We start from the raw sequence: 17,944 nt of genomic DNA on the forward strand, positions 1-17,944 counted from the left end.
CTGCCATGGGCAGGGACACCTCCCACCAGACCAGGTTGCCCCAAGCCCCATCCAACCTGGCCTTCAACACTTCCAGGGATGGGGCAGCCACAGCTCCTTTGGGCAACCTGGGCCAGTGTTGAGTCCTCACCACTCTCTCAGTGAAGAATTCCTTCCTAATATCTCATCTAAATCTGCCCTCTTTGTTTAAATGTTCATTCAAAAGCACAGAAGGTAGGTCTTCCTAAGACCAACACATCTGGAAAAGGAATCTTTTGTGCATAGAAACACACAGTGACACAAGTTACTTTTTTCTTTAAAAGCAGTATCCTCCCCAATGCTGCCCAATCAGAACACATACACAAGAATTTCTTCCTAACTTCTAACCTAAATGTTCCCTCTTCTAGTTTAAAGCCATTAGCCTTTGTCTTATTGCTGCATGTCTTTGTAAAAATCCTTCCCCAGCTTTCTTGTAAGCCCCCTTCTGGTACTGGAAAGCTGGACCCTTCTCTTCTCCAGGCAAGTAGTGATGCTACTTATTTTTGAAAAACCTTCATTCACTGAGTGCTTGTAGAAAACCCAAATCTCCCAGCCTGTGCTTTGCTCCAAGCCCCCCCCTGCCTCTCCTCATCTCTGCCCTCATCTCCATCCCTCAGCTGAGGTGCAGTCACTACCCAGTAAATCTATTAAAATATTAATGCAGAAGACTGAAGCCCTGTGTGAAAAAGTGTGGTCCAGAGAGAGGTCATTTGTCTGCAGATAGCTCAATCAATACGTTTCTGAATCACTCCTCAAATTAAATCAGCTGCTGGGGAGAGGGAGCCTGGCAGAATGGTGGTTGCTGGGCTCTCTCAAGCCTTGCTGGTTCTAATGGCCTGGAACTGCAGCTGGTCAGCTGTGGTGGGGGACACCCCAGGAGAAGTCAGGAGAGCCCCAAACTCATGGTTAATGCCCTGCTCCTCCCTCTCCCAAAGATCACCCTCCCTCCCTGCCACTGTGCAACCCTCCTGGGACCCTACAAGGGGCCTTCCCTCTCTTGACCATATTGCTTTGCCCCTTGGGTCATGCTTGATTCCATGAGAGCTGCTTTATGTGTTTGGTCCCAGGCAGGGCTGAGCCTGGTGAAGTCCCTCCCTGATCCCTGGTGTATTTCATCATCTCCAGGCTTTCAGGCTGACCTCTGGGCAGCCCCACAATGATGGGTCATCAGATTTTTAGCCCACAAGTATTTCCAAGCTGTTAGTGCCTTTAATCAGAATTTGGCTGAGCAAGTCTTATTGAACTCATCAAATCCCTTTGCATAAATCAATCCCTCCAGACCTGGGCTGCATGTTGTTAATCAGCTTGGAGGTCACTCTGATTTTTCAGCCTTGCTGGGAATGGCTCAATGGAATCCAGATGCAATTACCAGGGTCCTGCAGAGGGGAAGGATTATTTCCCTATTCCATGGGCCTGGGGGCACCTCTGGACTATCTGCCTTGGCTTTTTTTGTTTTTCTGCCATTGTTGCCTTGCTGTGTGACAGATCTGGGCTAATCCATCAGTGAGCCGTGCTGCCTGGGGAGCAGAAGCAGCAATCAGAGGTGGTGCAGCAAGGGCAGCCCTGCTTGAAGTCCTTGCTTGCAGGTCCCGACATGGAAGTCCTGGGGGCTGCATTTTCTGCAGGTGACTTTGTGTGGCTGCTGGGTGTGGATCATCCAAAGGCTAAATTCCCTGAGGGATAAGGGCATTGCAGGTGTGTTCTTCTGGATGAGATGTCAGCAATGGGAATTTGGTTTAATGACTTGGGTGATCATTTTGGTTGGAAAAGACCTTTAAAGATGATCAAACCCATGTGCCAAGGGGTAATATTGCTGATACCTGTGCCTGTCTGTAGGGATTCACCACAGATGCAAGGCAGCTGCAGCCCTTCCAGGGCCCTTCCAGGAAGGGCTGGGTGTAGGAATATGCCTGTACACGATATGGGTTTATTTATTTTTTTTTTAATCCTACTTGGAGTCCAGAGGAGCTGCAGAGCCAGCAACAGCCTGAAGAGTGTTCATTGCTGCTCCTTGTGGGGAAGGGTTCCTGGCCTGTCATCCACCTGTGAACCCCCAGCATGGCAGATGATGCTCTCAGCATCATCACCTCCCTGTGCACCTGAGCAGAAGCAACTCTGTGAGAGAGGTGTCACCTCTGGAGATGTTGGAGAAAGAGAAGTAATACTGTCCCCAAGGTGGAAGCTCCTGGGTAACAAATACCAGGGAGACCACAAAAAAAACCAGATCAAAGTTGCTGATGCTGGATAAACTGGAACTATTGTTAAGAGAAGGATGACAGATTCCAGCTGAGAAGTGCAGAGGGGGGAATGCCGAAAACTAGACAGGAACAAAGAGTTTTTAGGGAGCTTTTGAAGTATAAAAAGGGAAACAGCCAAGTTGCTTCCAACATCTCAAACCTGGTCTGCCTGTATATAGGCAGTGTGATCTGCTCTTGACCATCAGCACCCTGATATGCCTGGCTTCATGGTCAGTCTGTTGTCTTGCTGAAACAATGGGTAATTCAGGTGAGGGTCCCCAGGAAAAAGGAGAATCTGCTGGAGAAACACCAGCTCCTCCAAAACCTTAATCCACAGAGATGTCTGAGACAAAATGTCAAAGATAATGCAGCTGTTGAGATGCTGAAGGAATACAGGTATTGAAGAGCTACGACAGCCCAAGTCAAAAGTCCTCAGAAATGTCTGCTTGGAGTGGTTAGGAGGGAAGCAGGTGGAGTTTAACAGCTGTGAAGACTGTGCTGCTTGAACCAGGGGCAAAAGTGTTTGCACTTGGCAAACAGCTCTGTCCTGAGATATTTGGGGTATGTGCTGGGTGGGAGGGAGGTTGGATTTAGGAGGGGAGAAGAGCTCCACGTTATGGCAGCTGTGCAGACCTTGAATTTGTGTGTTGAACTCTGCTAAGCTGGGCTGGTGGCAATGAAGGATGCTGAAGTTCTAAACAAGGGAGATGCTTTTCCTCTCTCTTGCAGAAAAGCAACATGACTGAAGCTTTCTAACATCTAATTAATTTTCATTTACTTCTCATAAACAAGCATCAGTGGTGCTGAGGGTTTAAGCTCTCATCCAAGGCTTGTGGAAGTGAATATGAGCCACTCTGTTCCCTTCAGCAAGCTGTGGGTCTGACCATTGGCATTGGAGTGTGAATTTAGTCTCTGGAGCCATGGATCTTCTCACCATGCAAATAGATTTTGTAAATATAACTATAACTATTTGTAAATATAACTCTGTCTCATGTTTCACCCAACTATTTCTACTCAGGCTAATTTTCTCTGTTCCTTTTTCCCAGCTCCTCTGCTCCTGTACCCCAAGATGCTTTAAACAGAGAAAAATTATCTCTGCTGTCTCATTGCATCAGGAGTTTCATTTCTCTAACTCATGAGTTTGGTTTCATCTGCCCCTTGAAACAGGTCTCACTGTAGATCTGAAATCCCTCTTTCATGTCCTCAAGTTAAACCTTTCCTGCAGCCAGGCTGCGTTTGCTTTACAGCTTAATTCAGGCACCAAGCCAAAAACCTCAAGGAATTTTTTTTTCAGAAAAAGTTCAGCAGTTTTTGTTATCCAACACCTGAAAGAAAGTTCAAGCAAATCCTGTTCCTGAGGGAACTGAACTTGCACAGGGTGCCAGAGAGGCATCTTGCACATTTGTGTGTGTGCTCACCAGAAGGGAAGGAAGGAAGGACAGGGATCTGGTGGCATTTTGAGGTGCAGAGCTGAACCAGGGCAAGGAGCCTTCTATGTCCCTTCCAAGCTGTGGCTTCTTCCCAGCTGACTCTATCAGGATTTCTGCCCCTTGCTCTACAAAGCCAGCCTTGGATAGAGCCAAGAAAGGCTTTTTCTGGGCCATTAATCTTTCCTAACACTTGAAAGATTTTGAACTGCCTGGCTCTGGGTCTGCCCACAGCTGGGAAGAGCAAAGCCAGGTGACGTTTTGAAAGGGTAACTTGTGTGTGGATTGAAGAGGACCTGAGGCTTGTCTGGTGGTCATGATTTGTGCACTTTGTAGAGAAATGTTGTGCTGAAAGGAATAGAACCTAATCACCAGGTGACTTCAAGGCTGATGCCACAGGGTGAGTTTTGGGTTCTTTGATTATGAGGATGTTTATGTGGCATGGGACCTGCTGGTGTGGTTTGGAGTAGAATTATCCCCAAGAAAGAAAAGGATTTTTGGCCAGGAGTTGGCAGTGCTCACTGAGAGGGCTTAGACCTATGTTAGAAGGGAGAAGAGGGTTAAATTAGGCCCACTAGAGGTGAGCCTAGAGGTGCCAGAGTGATGCTAGGGGTGAAACTGATAACTCAGCTCAAGTGCATGTACACCAATGCATGCAGCATGGGCAATAAACAGGAGGAGCTGGGAGCTGGGAGTCCTGCTGGTGCAGCAGGACAGCTCTGATGGAGTCACCATCACAGAAACATGGGGGGATGACTCTTATGACTGGAATGCTGCAATGGATGGCTATGACCTCTTCAGGAAGGATAGAGAGGGAAGGAGAGGAGAGGTGATGGGCTGGCCCTTTATGTTAGGGAGTGTTTCATAAAGCTTAGTGATGATAGTGATGCCAAGGCTGAGTGTTTATGGGTAAGGATGATGGGGAAGGCAAATAAAGGGGATATCCTATTGTGTCTGTTATAGAGCACCCAACCAGGACAAGGAGGTAGATAAGGCTTTCTCCTTTTCAAAGATACAGGGAAGGACTGGTGGGGGATGAAGTGGTCGGGGGCTGTCTTGGTCTTAGTGATCAAGTTCTCAATGCCAGGTAAAGCAAGGAAGGGGGTTAGCAAAACCTCCAGCATGAATTTCCAGAGGGCAGACTTCAGCCTGTTCAGGACACGCATTGAAAGAGTGCCCTGGGAGGCAGTCCTAAAGGACAAAGGGGTCCAGGAAGGAAATCTGAAAAGCACAGGAGCAGGCTATCCCAATGTGCCATAAGACAAAATAGCAGGGAAGACAACCAGGCTGGGTGAACAGGGAGCTTTTACTGGTGCTTTGGAAAAAAAAAGAGAGTTTACCTCCTTTGGAAGAAGGAGAAGGCATCTCAGGATGAGTTACAGTGATCTCATTAGGTCATATAGAGAAAAAATTAGGAAGGCAAAATCCCAGCTGGAGCTCAATCTGGCTGCTGCCATAAAGGACAACAAAAAAGTTTTTACAAATACCTCAATAACAAAAAGAGAACCAGGGACAATCTCCATCCCTTATTGGATTCTTGGGGAAATGTTGCAACCAAGGATGAGGAAAAAGCTGAAATACTTAATTCCTTCTTTGCCTTTGTTTTCATTAGCTGGCCAGGGAGGTGGTGGAGTCACCATCCCCAGAGGTTATTAAAAACCATGTAGATGAGGCACTTTAGGACATGCTCTAGTGGGTGACACAGTTATTTATACATATTTTTATATTGGGGGGGTGTTGACTGTGGGATGTGGTGATCCTAGAGATCTTTTCCAACTGTGACAGTTATGTGATTGTTTTTAGCTGGTCCTAAAAATGTATATGTGTGCTGAGTGGGGCACCGCTGGGGTCAGAAAGTGGTTTTTAAGGAAAGAGTAACTTGTGTCACTGTGTGTTTCTAAGCAGAAAAGAATCCTTTGCCAGCTTTGCTGGTTTTAGGAACACCTGCCTTCTGTGCTTTTGAATGAACCTTTAAACAAAGTGGGCAGATTTAAATATTAGGAAGAAATTCTTCACTGAGAGAGTGGTGAGGACTCACCACTGGCCCAGGCTGCCCAGAGGAGCTGTGGCTGCCCCATCCCTGGAAGTGTTGAAGGCCAGGTTGGATGGGGCTTGGAGTAACCAATTCCTAGTGGGAGGTGTCCCTGCCCATGGCAGAAGGTTGGAATGAGATGACCCCTTTCAACTCAAACTATTCCTTGTTTCTATGAACCTGAGACCATCTAGGGCTGAGCTAATTTCAAGGATGAAAACTTTTGCCTGATGCAGGGGCTGCAGCTCTGGATATTTTGTAGCCCTGTCCCATACAGGTATCATACAACCTCCAGCCTGTAACTAAGCAAACCCATCCCCTCCGTGGGGTGCCATGGCAGTACAGGGCTCTGTGATGGGTCTGCTGGGAGTCAGGAGAAGAGGTGGCTGAGAGCAGGAGGGAAAAGACCCATTGCCAGGACCTCACACCTCCCTTTTTGCCAGAACAAAGCCTGTGCTCAGGGGGAGCAGAAACCCACCCTTTCCTGGAGTTACTCCCTGGCTTTCTTCAGTCCATTCTTTTTTTGGGGTTTTTTTCCTTGTGCTTTTTGTTGGTTTTGTTTTGTTTTGTTCCTGAGCTGAAACACAGGCAAGAAAGGACCCCACAGTAGGATCCCTGGAGGGAGGTGTGCTATTGTCCTTAAAACAAAGGAACTTTTCCTTAAATGTGCCAGTGACAATGAAAAGTGCTCCAGAGTCTTTACTTCATCCTGGAGTAAGCTTCCTGATGTTTTCCAGGTGCTGGTCTGGTCTGACAACTCTGAAATTTAGTTTTCTAACTCTTGTTTATACCCCCAAGATCTGAGAAAGTCCTTCAGGACCAGAAATAACAGACTATGTGTCCAACTGTCCCCACTCTTCAAAAAAAGTGATCCTGCTGATTTTGACAGGTCTCAGGACCTGGATAGAGTAGGAAGTCAGAGCTGGTGCAACACATCTCCTGTTTCACAGGTGAGACACAGTCCCATCCAGAGCTTGGAGTGAATAGCATATATTGAGCTGGAAGGGGGATCTCTGCTCATGTACTGTGTGATTTAGGAACAGAAACACCAGATGGACTACAGAGAGAGATTGCAGAGCTTCTCTCTACCTTCCTCGGCATCTTTAGAAGTTCCTATATTTCATTTTTTTGGGGGGGAGAAGAGCAGAAGCAAAGCAATGTCTTGAGTCAGCAAACAGGTTAAAACCCTAGCAGAATGGGTTTTTTTCATAGATTGTCACCTACTGAGTTGGTAACTTTGCTGAAGACAGCCCTTCTGTACCTTGGACTGGCCCATGGGGAAAATGGAGATGCTCAGACACAACATACATTTATCTCATCTGTGCTGCACTGCCATGGAGGCCTCCTTCATGGGGCAGCAGAAAGCATCAGAGCTGCCTGAAGTTCCCTGAGATCATCCAGAACTGGAACTGGAAACGAATGCTGGTGCTGCTGCCTGCTCACGTTATCCCAACAATCCCAAACTGCAGGGAGCCTTTTTTTTGTTTTGTTTTGTTTTTCCTTAGGAAGTAATGGCTTTCCTCCAAGGGCAGGGGGACCAGATGGAGCAGCAACAGAGCTGAAGTTGGTGGAGAAGGATGGGAGGGGACAATGTGTTAAGGAGCTGGCTTGAAAAGATTATAATCTAAACCAGCTGTTTCTTTGAGAAGCAGTTTTGTTGCTGATTCCGGAAAAGGACAGTAGGAGAGGTGATGTAAAAAGTCAACCTTGAGGGCCAGATGTGTTTAGACTGTGTTTTGAAAGGCTAGAGGGTCAAATCTAGAGACACCAGGGAGGGAGGGAGGGCTGTCTGCTGAACAGCACAAGAGCTTTCTGCCTGGCTTTCTTGGGCTGTTCCTCTGGGCCAGTTTGCAGAAGCTCAGAGCAGCAGCATGTTCCCCTCTGAGGTCTTCATCAGTCAGGCTTGCAACTTTTGCTCCAACACACCTTTCATAATGTGTTTTCCACATCAGTTCCCTCTGATGCAGATATGGGAAGACACATCATTAGCTAATCATTTATAGAAGCGACTTGCCATGGGTTCACCTTGCTTCGAGGGAGCACAGCTGGGAAGGTCCTGGTGGCATCTTTCACCCACAGCCATTGGTACAGTCATCTACTGCATCTCTCCAGGAGCTTTGCCTCCTGTTTTCTGGTCAGGTATTTGCTTCTGTAGATTGCTATGGAGATGGAGACCAGGATGATGGGCATTGCAGAAACAGGATGAGACAGTCTGTGTCTTGACTCAGTAGGAACCTGGTGAGTGCATGCTCTGAACTGTGTCCCAGGCACAGAATTCCCATTAACACCATCAAATGGTGTTGCTGTGCAGTGCTATGAAAACTGACCTCACTCTCAGGAGAGATGCTGAGAGGGGAAAAAATCTGGGGGAAAGCAGGATTAATGCATACAGAGAGCCCATGGCTGCTCATTGAGGATAGGAACCCAGGTGGCCTGGTGACAGTGGTACTTGCTGAACTTTGCCTCAGCTGCTGTTGAAGACATGCACCAGAGTTAAATTTCTTTTCTGCAATGTACTGGGTGTGTTTTATGCAGGGCTTTCCATGAAGGTGTGAAGAAAATTTAGCAAGAAGCTTCAGATTCAAAGTAACTCCTAACCACAGTGCTAGGAGGGACTTGGGCTCAGAGCAGGCCTGAGGGATGTTGGTTTCCCCTTCGGGTGGACATAACCACCTGGCAGATCACGTGTATGATGAGCAAAGCTATAGCTCACAAGCCTAACATGGAGCTTATATAATTATGCTGTGATGGCCATTGGCACCCGAGTGGGGATTTAGGTTCTGGCAAATGTCTAAAACAGTGAGTGTAGGAATTCGGTCTCCTTGGTGACAAAATCAACCAATGGAAAACATACAAAAAAAAAAAAAAAAAAAAAAAGAAGCTAACGTTGTCCACAGGCTTTACTTTTCTTTCCAGACTGAAGGACTGAATTAGCCTGTCTATTACTTGCTTTTATTTCTGTGACATCTCCCTCTACTCTGCTCTGATGAGACCCTCTCCTGCAGTGCTGTGTCCATTTTTGGGGTCCTCAACACAAGAAGTGAGTCCACAGGAGGCCAGGAAGATGCTCAGAGGGCTGGAACACCTCTGCTATGGAGACAGGGTGAGAGAGGTGGGGTTGTTCAGCCTGGAGAAAAGAAGACTGCATAGACCTTAGAACATATTCCAGTATCTGAAGGGAGTGGTTCTTACAAGGGCATGGAGTGATAGGATGAGGGGGAAAGGCTTCAGACAGAAAGAGTAGAGGTTTAAATGAGACATTCATAAGTAATTCTTTGCTGTGAGGGTGCTGACACACTGGCCCATGTTACCCATAGAAGCTGTGGCTGCTCCCCACCTCCTGCCCTTGTAGACATATCCCTGTCTATAGCAGGGGGGTTGGGAGTACATCTTGAAGGTCCCTTCAATTCAAACCATTCAGTCAAGTATCCTTAAAAAAGATGGCTCTAGTTTACCATAGACAAAGATGAGCAAGAAATCTAGCACTGTGGGTGTGGTGGGGTATATGGGGCATGACAAATAGCAAGATAATCTTTCAGCTCTTGTACGCTTGGTTTGGAGCAGCCACTATTGGCAGAAAACCACTTGATGCACTCAATGGAATGAGTTGCCTTTTCCTTGCAAACACTTAACTGGTTCCACCAGAGATTTCTCTGAGTTTGCATTAATGGGTAAATCCCCAGGGTGTTTTCAAAGCAGATGACAGGCTGAGTGGAAGGACTGACACCCCAGCTTTGGCTTGGACTGACGGTGGCCTCTGGAACTGCCCCTTGCAGATCCTCAAGGTCTCGCCACCTTCCCCATGGCCTTCCTCTGGCTATGGGCAGGAGGTAAGCATGCCTGATACAGTGCCTTCTTTTTATTGTCTTTGTGTCCCAGGTAGGAGCAACCCAAGTCATCTCAAAGCAGGATCACCTATCCCAGGAGCATCCCTGGTGAGGGAAATGAAAACTGACAGCTATCTGTAATGATAGACCTTCTTTCCCATGATCAGAAAAGATGCCAGCACAGCCCCTCTGCATGCAAGGAAAACAAACTGTGGAATGATTTGCATGCTCAGCTCCTGTTGGCAGCTCTCTGGGTGGTCCTGGACACTGTCCTCACTGCAACCACATTGCATTTTGGTATGTACTTTGCCCTTCCTGCAGTACCCTAGATTAAAGTGAGCATAAATAAAAATGCAGACTGTCCATGATGACACAGAGGGCTCAAAAGCTCAATGCTTTCTGGATGTGGCCCCATCTGAAAGCCACCTCCAGGCCCAGAGTGCTGCACTGTGTCTTCAGGATGCTCTCCCATGAAACATGTGCCTTGACAACACCAAATCAAAACATTTTTTTTGCTACAGCTCAAAAGGGTGAAAAAAAAAAGATTAGGTTTCCCAGGTGGAAAATTTCCCATAGAAAATACTGGAGCCCTACTTTCTTTCTGATTAGTGAATGGTGTGACCCTCTCTCTCCAAGTTATTTTAGTAATGCCCCAGGATCCTAATTAAGACTGAGCACAGCAGCTCTTGGCATTGTGCAAACACATGGGAAGACTCCAGCCCTCCTTCAGAAAGTTTCTCATCTAGTTTGGTTTAGGCAAATGAATCCATTGAAGACTTTTTTTTCCTCCACTTTTTCAACAGTGCTACAATGGAGGCTTTCATCTCTACCTCTTGTGTGTGTCCCAGTGTCATGCCCTCTGCTTTCAGAGGCTTAGGTTTGCCTTTAATTGTGTTGGGGGCCCTTGTCTCTAAGTCTTTAATAACATTTGTTCCTCCTCTGCCAAAAGAAGAATTTTGTTTCTTCGCTGGCTTTTCTTCTAAAGCTAAAGTGACAGTTCCCTCTTCTCCGTGAGACTTACAGAGCTTATCTTTTAATTTTCAAGAGCCAAACAGCTAAGGGGGGAGGTGGAAAATGAAACATCATCACGCCTTTTAACCACTGTTGCTAGGAGAAGGCTTAATGATCTAGAAATACATAAACTGCAAACTCCCAGGGTTGCTTCCATTTAGTTATGCTAAACTGCTGCTCTTGACAGAGAGCTGCAAAAGGATGGAGTTTGAGGGGGCAAAGCCAGCATTTCCTTCCAGTCCTGGCCCTGCTGAAGCCCTGGCTTTGCTGTTTGGAGGAGAGGGAAATAGATGCCTGAACCCATGGCTGAGCCCTACCCCTAAATCCTGGGCAGGTCCCCAGCTGCAGCAGAGGGACAAGGATGATCTCTCCTCTGGGAGACTCTGGATGCGGCTGGAGGCAGGGCAGGAAATCACACAGGAGTGTTTTGGGAGGGGGGATCTGCTGTCTGGGGGTCAGTCCCCTCAGACAGGATGCTCCTAGCTGGGATGTCAATGTGTTTGCTTCCATCTTAAAACCCTTCCAGGGGTCAGGGCTGTGCTGTGTCTGAGAAGCTGCTCTTCAGGTCCCAGAGAAGTTTCTCTGAGCATCCTGTGCTAGGGACAGCAGCAGTGTCCCTGCTGATGGCAGGAGCTTGTAACTGAATCTTTAAAGTCCCTACACCCCAAACCAGTCTGACATTCTGTGGTTTCATCTTGATTTCACTTTGCTGTCTTACCCTGGCTGAAGAGCTGGTGCAGAGCAGGTCTTTCTTTAGTGGAGTTTTCTTGAAGAGTTTTGCTTCGATTATGGCAACTCAGAGTAGGAACAAATCATTTTGCTGTTAGTTTGTGGTCACTGCAATGGGAGAGCTAGCCTTGAAATAAGTTACCACAGAGAAGAGCTGAAAAATAGTGCTTTCCAGATGGTAAGAAATAATTCTGCTCTGAAGCTTGGGTTTGGGGCTGTCTCTGACATGAGCAAAGTTTCTGGCAAGCAGGAAGGTCCTCAGCTGTTGCCTGCACAATGTTCCTGGAGGCCTTGGCAGAAGTCCTTCAAGACTTGGCCATCACGTGTGAAACATTTCAACCTCAACCATGCAGTACTTTGTAATGAATCTGTTTAATCTGAAACTGATTGATGTGCAGGACTGGGTAAGAGCCTGTGCACGTAGTCACACGAGCCCAACTGGTACTGCTCCCTCAGATATCACATGGGAGGTTGGATCACCAAACCCACAGCATTCTAAACCCTTTTCCCTGCTTCTAATTTGAAAGAGACACACTAGAACTTTTCCCTTAAGCACTTTGCAGTGATAAAATTGAAAGTGTTAATGCATTTCATAGGAGGAGCCTTGGGTTGTGCTGCCAGGGGTTTTTTGCTGCCTTTACTATGAAATTCTTCTCTGTGAGGGTGGTGAAACATCAGTTCAGGTTGCCCAGAGAAGCTGTGGGTGCGCCAGCCCTGGAAGTGTTCAAGGCCAGGCTGGATGGGGCTTGGAGCAACCTGGTCTGGTGGGAGGTGTCCCTGCCCATGGCAGGGAGGTTGGAACTGAATGATTAAGGTCCCTTCCAAGCCAAACCAGTCTGGGATTCTATGACTCTTTCAGATGAGTCCTCAGCCCTGGAAATGAAGGGTAGGGTCTGAGAGCTCCACCTCACTTCTGAGGGTGCAGAGAAGTGTGGGCTAAAGGCAGGATCATGGAGACTTCATGCTACGTGATGCTGGGTGCAGCAGAAATGAAATCACTGCCTGCCTATGTGTGGCTTTGTTTCAGTGTCACACATAGATAGTGACACTGTTTTGTTCCCTCCAGCAAGCCCTCTCATTCAATCCTGACTCCATCTAGGCTCCCATTCTGCAGTTTGTAACATCATTTCGTAAATGAGAGAAATAGGCTTCCCAGAAGATGCCTTTCACTTTAATTATGAAATAAATAGGAAAGCAGCTTTCTGTCTAGCTGAGCTGGCAGCTTTTGGAAAGATCCAAGAGAAGCCAATGTGATCAGTTAGCTGTCAATTTCCAGCCTGTTTGTTCCTCCTCTGGAACATTCTGGTGTGAGACTGGGAGCTCTGCTTAGTGCAGGGGGTAGCAGGGACCAGAGGCACAGGAACTACTGCTGAGGGCCTTGCTTGGCCTTGGATGGACAAAGTATGGTCCAGACCCAAAAAATTGATTCTATTGCCCACTGTCCAGAGCTGTGGCTTCCTGCTGTCCAGGAGACCACTACAGGCACAAAAACCACTGTACAGGTGACAAACCCCATTGACACCTTAGTCAGTGTTCATGAAAAAATGTAAAGATTCACTTGCACATCCTCTAGGGAGAGGCTCTTCATGTTGGGAGCTCTCTGCAGTCAGAGCAGGCCAGAGCTGGGATGTTCAAGGCACAAGTTGTTGCACTGATGGGCGTCCCCGGGAGTTGTCTTTGGGTTGGAAGGGGAGCTAATGATGGCAGAGCAGGTAGGGTGATAGCAACCCTAGGATGCCTCATACTCCTGATACACCCTTAATAGCTCTATTAGGGTGACTTCAACTCTTTATTCCACTTCTGCCTTTTCCAAGTTGGACATATGGAGGAGTTAGGTGTCAAACCCCACGCTGTCCCTCTGGCTCGGTGGCACTGGAGCCACAGGACTGTTGTTGCTGAGCTTGATGTGGTCACACTTGCTGGGGTAACAAACTACACCCATGCCTGCAGAGATGAGAGCCAGGGCATCTTATCCTCCTTAAAAGTGCCTTGTGCAATCCAATGTCCCCTCCGTCCTGAAAAAGCTCCGTATTTTAATGCCAAAATGGGCGTTTCAAGAAAAATTTGAATTCTTTGAAAACATCTGAAAGATACTGATTTCATTTCAGGCAGAGGGAACTAAATTTGAAACCTCAAGAGCTGCTGTGAAATGGGATTGTCAATCTCCAGGGAGCTTCAGTGCCCACGTGCCTTACAGCAGCCGCAAGGGAGTCTCAGCCTCGCCAGGCACGTGAGTTGTGCTGTGCCACTCAGGAATATCAGGAACCTCACCCAGATCCTCACAGACCAGCAGCGTGGGCTGGATTTGCAACTCTGTGATGATTCTGTGGTGGTTTTTAGTGCTTCAGGCTTGTGACTCAAGCCAGGCAGCAATGTCTAGCAAATAACACGCTCTCCCACCATGGCTCGGTTTGTTTTTTCTCATCCTGCTATGTACAAATACTTTTTCTTTTTTTGTTTTGGGTTTTTTTGTTTGGTTGGTTGTTGGTTTTTTTAAATTTCCTTCTCTTCTCCTCACACCCTCTCTCATTTACATTTTGCATCCATTCCTATGCACATAAAAGCCAGTACAAGACCAGCCAAACCTCTGATCTTCTTCAGTGGCAGTCCCAGACATTAAGGCTATCTGAGCAAATCAGTAAAGATTGTTCCTCTCTACAATCCTCTTTTCATACTCTCAGTGTGCTCCAGTAAGCTTGAAGAACCTCTTTTCCATTGGCCTGACCTCCAGACCCTGTGTCTAGGTCAAGTGAAGGAGGAGAAGCAAGCTCTGGTCAGCATCTGGAGCCTGTTTGCTGCAGGGCTGTGGCAGCACTGTGCCTCCCCAAACCACCCAACCTCCACCTGCCAAGCAGCTGACCATGCAAAATGTTGTGTGTGAGCCAAGCAGTTGGTATTCACGCAGCCTTCCAGCTTTAGAAGCTATCAAAATCTCACGGAGAATGAAAGGATCAGAAGCCTACAGCTGCTGGAATTCATCTGCTCTTTGATACACTCCTTTTCCCAGAATATTTGCTCGCTGGGCTTCCAGTAGAGACCAAGCAGCCTGAGGGGACCTTTCTCAGACAGGGCGAAGGTGTAGTTTCAGGGTGCCTGAAGGTTTCCAAGCCTTTGCCCCTTGCTTTTTCAGTGGTCAGCAGAGGAGAGCCCAGAAGAAGACCACTCAGTCCTGCTTCAGGCATGCAGGTTTTTTGTAAGGTGAGGGCTCAGATAAATTCCTAAGGAGTTAGGTGGCACTTTTTGGAGCAGGCATCCTGAACTGCTGATCTGTGAAAGAGATGCCTTTACTCACTGACAAGCTGTTTAACATTTCCAGGTTTTGGAAGCATCACCACCTGGTGAAAAAGGGAGGTGGAAAATGCTTATCATGCTGGGAATTGACATAATGCTACAGGTCTAATGAAGCTGGATGGGGCTCTGAGCAAATCTGATCTAGGTGGATGTGAGCCTGCCCATAGTGGAGGGTTTGGAACTAGATGATGTTAAAGGTCTCTTCCAACCCTGAAAATTCTATGATTCTAAGCAGCATCAGTCAGTGAAATGAAAAAACAAATGGAAGGGAATTGGAGAGATACTTTCTTTTTAATTTTTTTATTTTAAAAGGGGAAGAAATATTTCAGCATTTTGGTAGTTACTGACAGCCAGCTTAGAAGAAAAGCAGCATCTTAGCAATAAGCTGTAAGTTATTCTACAAAATAGGACTATCTCCTGCTGTCTCCCTTTTTCTCCAACTTTGCAGAGCAGCAAGCTGTTCTCACTCCTAGACCTGGTGTTTTGTCACCATGGGTGCAGCTGATGTGGGCAAGGACAGCAATTTCCTCAGCTCACTGAACCCTTCACATCCCTCGAGGGCAGCAAGGCAGACCTTCATCTCCCATAGCTGCTGTAGGCTTTTCACCCCAAAATGTGTGGTGTTAGATAGAATTGAGGGTTCTGAAGCTGGGATCCACATTCTTATTTGCACGTCAGCCTGTATCACATCAAGACAGATCAGAAAGCATCAGTCTGGCTTAGGAGGGCAGCCCCCCCCTTGACATAATCCATTTCCCTAGCTGTGCATATGAATGCAAAGAGGAAATGTTATTTCTATGGTGACACAACCTTGAGAGCACCTAATCTGGATTTATTGAGGTCGTAAAACTGCCTTCGCACGGCGGTACCTAGACTGGGGGATAAAAAGAAGTCTTCTATTTATAATGCTGTCAATCTGGTACTGCTCACAAACACTAAAAATAGCACTTTTTGCAAAGCAAGCTGAATTAATGGGTGCTCTTTTTGCATTGTCTTTGAACCAGCCTCGGCTCCTCTGGCATCCTGCATGCTGCTGGGGTTGGGCAGAAATTCTGCACAACGTTGCTGAAACGCTGCATCTCTGGGGGGCTGGGCAGCAGTGTGCCCCCAGCAGCTCCTCCTTCCAAGGGGGACAACCCTCTGGTCCCTCTGCAAGTCTGGGAAAGGAATTATTGCCCTCGATACTCAAACTATTGAAACAAAGCCCAGGAAAAGCAAGTTTGCTGTGATGGAGCTGCCTGCTGCCCATTTCTGGTCCCTTTGCATGGGGCTGGATGGATTCAAGCCAACACCAGTTGTGTCCTCTTCTCCTGCTGAGCTCAGGTGAGCTTGCAGACGGGGTGATTTGCAGGGTGAAAGGTGTTGTCCAAGCTGCTGTTCTTCTCTCCCCTCTCTGCCAGGCCCTGCCTGCTCTGCCTGTGGTATCACCATGGGCAGCATGGCCTCTGAAGTGGAGGAGATGGGGTGGACACCAGGGCAGAGCTGAGGTGCCTGCTGGGCAGAGCAAAGCAGCAGCTGGCTCACCAGGCTATGTAGTCCAGTGGGTGGTGATCCATGCCTGGTACCACCCTGGGACAGTGGGCCTGGAATAACTTGGAAAGTGATCTGTTCAAGTTGCACATAAACCAACCCTGGATCTTCTTCCCCTGGACTGAAGTGAGCCATGCTATATTGAGTTTAATACCAAACATTTTCTTTATATGAAACCTTTGTTTTGTGTTAATACTCCTCCATGTGAAATCTGTATTTCTAGTGGATGCAGCTCTGTCCTGGTAGCCCAGCTGGCACAGAGGAAAGGTGCCAGGCCCTGATCCATGCTTGGGGTGTAATGGCAAAAAGCTTCTCAGCTTTTTCTCTTTCATGAGATAGCAGAGACCTGGGGTTTATCATTAACACTGTTGCAGAAAAGATCATAAGGCAGATCCCTTCGGTTCTGATTTAACACCAGTCTGGCTTTCTCTATAGTGTTTTTATTGCATCACAGAACCAGACTGGTTTGAGTTCAAAGAGACCTTAAGAGACCTTAAAGATAACCTCATTCCACCCCCCTGCCATGGGCAGGGACACCTCCACTAGACCAGGTTGCTCCAAGCCCCATCCCCCTGGCCTTCGAGGGAGGGGACAGCCACAGCTTCTATGGGCAACCTGGGCCACTGTCTCACCACCATCACAGCAAACAATTTCTTCCTAATGTCTCATCTAAATCTACCTTCTTTCAATTTGAAATTGTTCCCCCTCATCCTGTCACTCCGTGCCCTTGTCAAAAGTCCCTTCCCATGTTTCCTGCAGCCCCTTCCGGTACTGGAAGATGCTCTAAGGTCTCTGTGGAAACTTCTCTTCTCCAGGTTGGACAACCCCAGCTCTCTCAGCCTGTCAACTTTGCATTTACTTTTGAAGCAGATCAGGCTCTGTGAACATCACCCTGTTCAATATAGCTGCTCTTGACATGGCTCTGCTGGACAGGCAGGATGGGGCACAAAGTGCCAAATGTAGTCCTCCACCACCTTTCCCCTCAACACACCTGGCTTCAGGAGGTGACCTAAATGAGAAGAGCAGCTTTTCTCTGACCAGCTGCTAACCAGGAGTGCTAGGAACCCTGTGATCACTTTGATGTCCCTCTGGTATAGATAAGAGCACACCACTCAGAACACGTGGAAGTGCTGTTACTGGTTGGGCTGGGTGGGAACATCACAGTCATGCTGGGATTGGAATGGGGACCACTCGGTTGGGAGCACTGCCAGGGTCCTGGCCCACAGGACAAGCCCTGAACCTCCAGACCTCACATCTACCACTGACTTGTGTTGAAAGGAGCATTTCTTTGAAGGGATGTTTTCTCCAGTCATTGCTTGTCTCCCCAGGAAGCCTTCGTGGCAGAGCTGGTATGGGCTGACTCAGGGCGTGGGCATCAACACAGTGCAGTGTGGAAGCAACAGGCATTGATGTTCTTCTAAACTCCCTGTCAGGTTTGTTGACTTTTTGTTTTGGCTTTTTCTACTTGTGACTTTACTCCAGTTAGAGAGAGCAGATGCCAGATGGACACAGGGGAAAAATCATTCCCAAGCCCCCTTGGTCCCAAATGGTGCACAAAAAGGGTATCAGGAAGCACTGATGGGGCTGGGAAGGGTAAGAAGCAGCTGGACCAAAATGCTGCTTTACAGAACAGCCTATGGAAGAGACTGGGGGTTTGGAGGGTACCAGTTACTTTTAAAGTAGACACATCTTAATGTAAAGACCACATCTTAAAGCAACCACAAAACAGGCATCACAACACCTGCAAGCTGCACAGCAAGAAAAGGCATTTGAAGAGTTTTTGTAGGGGGGCTGTGACCAAATTGGTTCTGGTTCTGAATCACCAGGGACACCAGATGAGCC

General features: G+C 47.5%; 1 long non-coding RNA gene across 5 annotated transcripts in view; it reads left to right on the forward strand.

The window, feature by feature from the left end:
* The window catches only part of LOC139797584 (uncharacterized), a 132,564-nt gene that overhangs the window by 73,433 nt on the left and 41,187 nt on the right, over positions 1-17,944 (forward strand). For all 5 annotated transcript variants that reach the window (XR_011726520.1, XR_011726521.1, XR_011726519.1 and 2 more), the window contains exons 6-9: positions 9,594-9,838; positions 13,390-13,511; positions 15,577-15,895; positions 17,431-17,535. This is a non-coding gene — a long non-coding RNA (uncharacterized lncRNA). The remainder of the gene's footprint in view (positions 1-9,593; positions 9,839-13,389; positions 13,512-15,576; positions 15,896-17,430; positions 17,536-17,944) is intronic.

This window comes from Heliangelus exortis, chromosome 6 (genome assembly GCF_036169615.1).
Source record: "Heliangelus exortis chromosome 6, bHelExo1.hap1, whole genome shotgun sequence".
NCBI classification, from domain to species: domain Eukaryota; kingdom Metazoa; phylum Chordata; class Aves; order Apodiformes; family Trochilidae; genus Heliangelus; species Heliangelus exortis.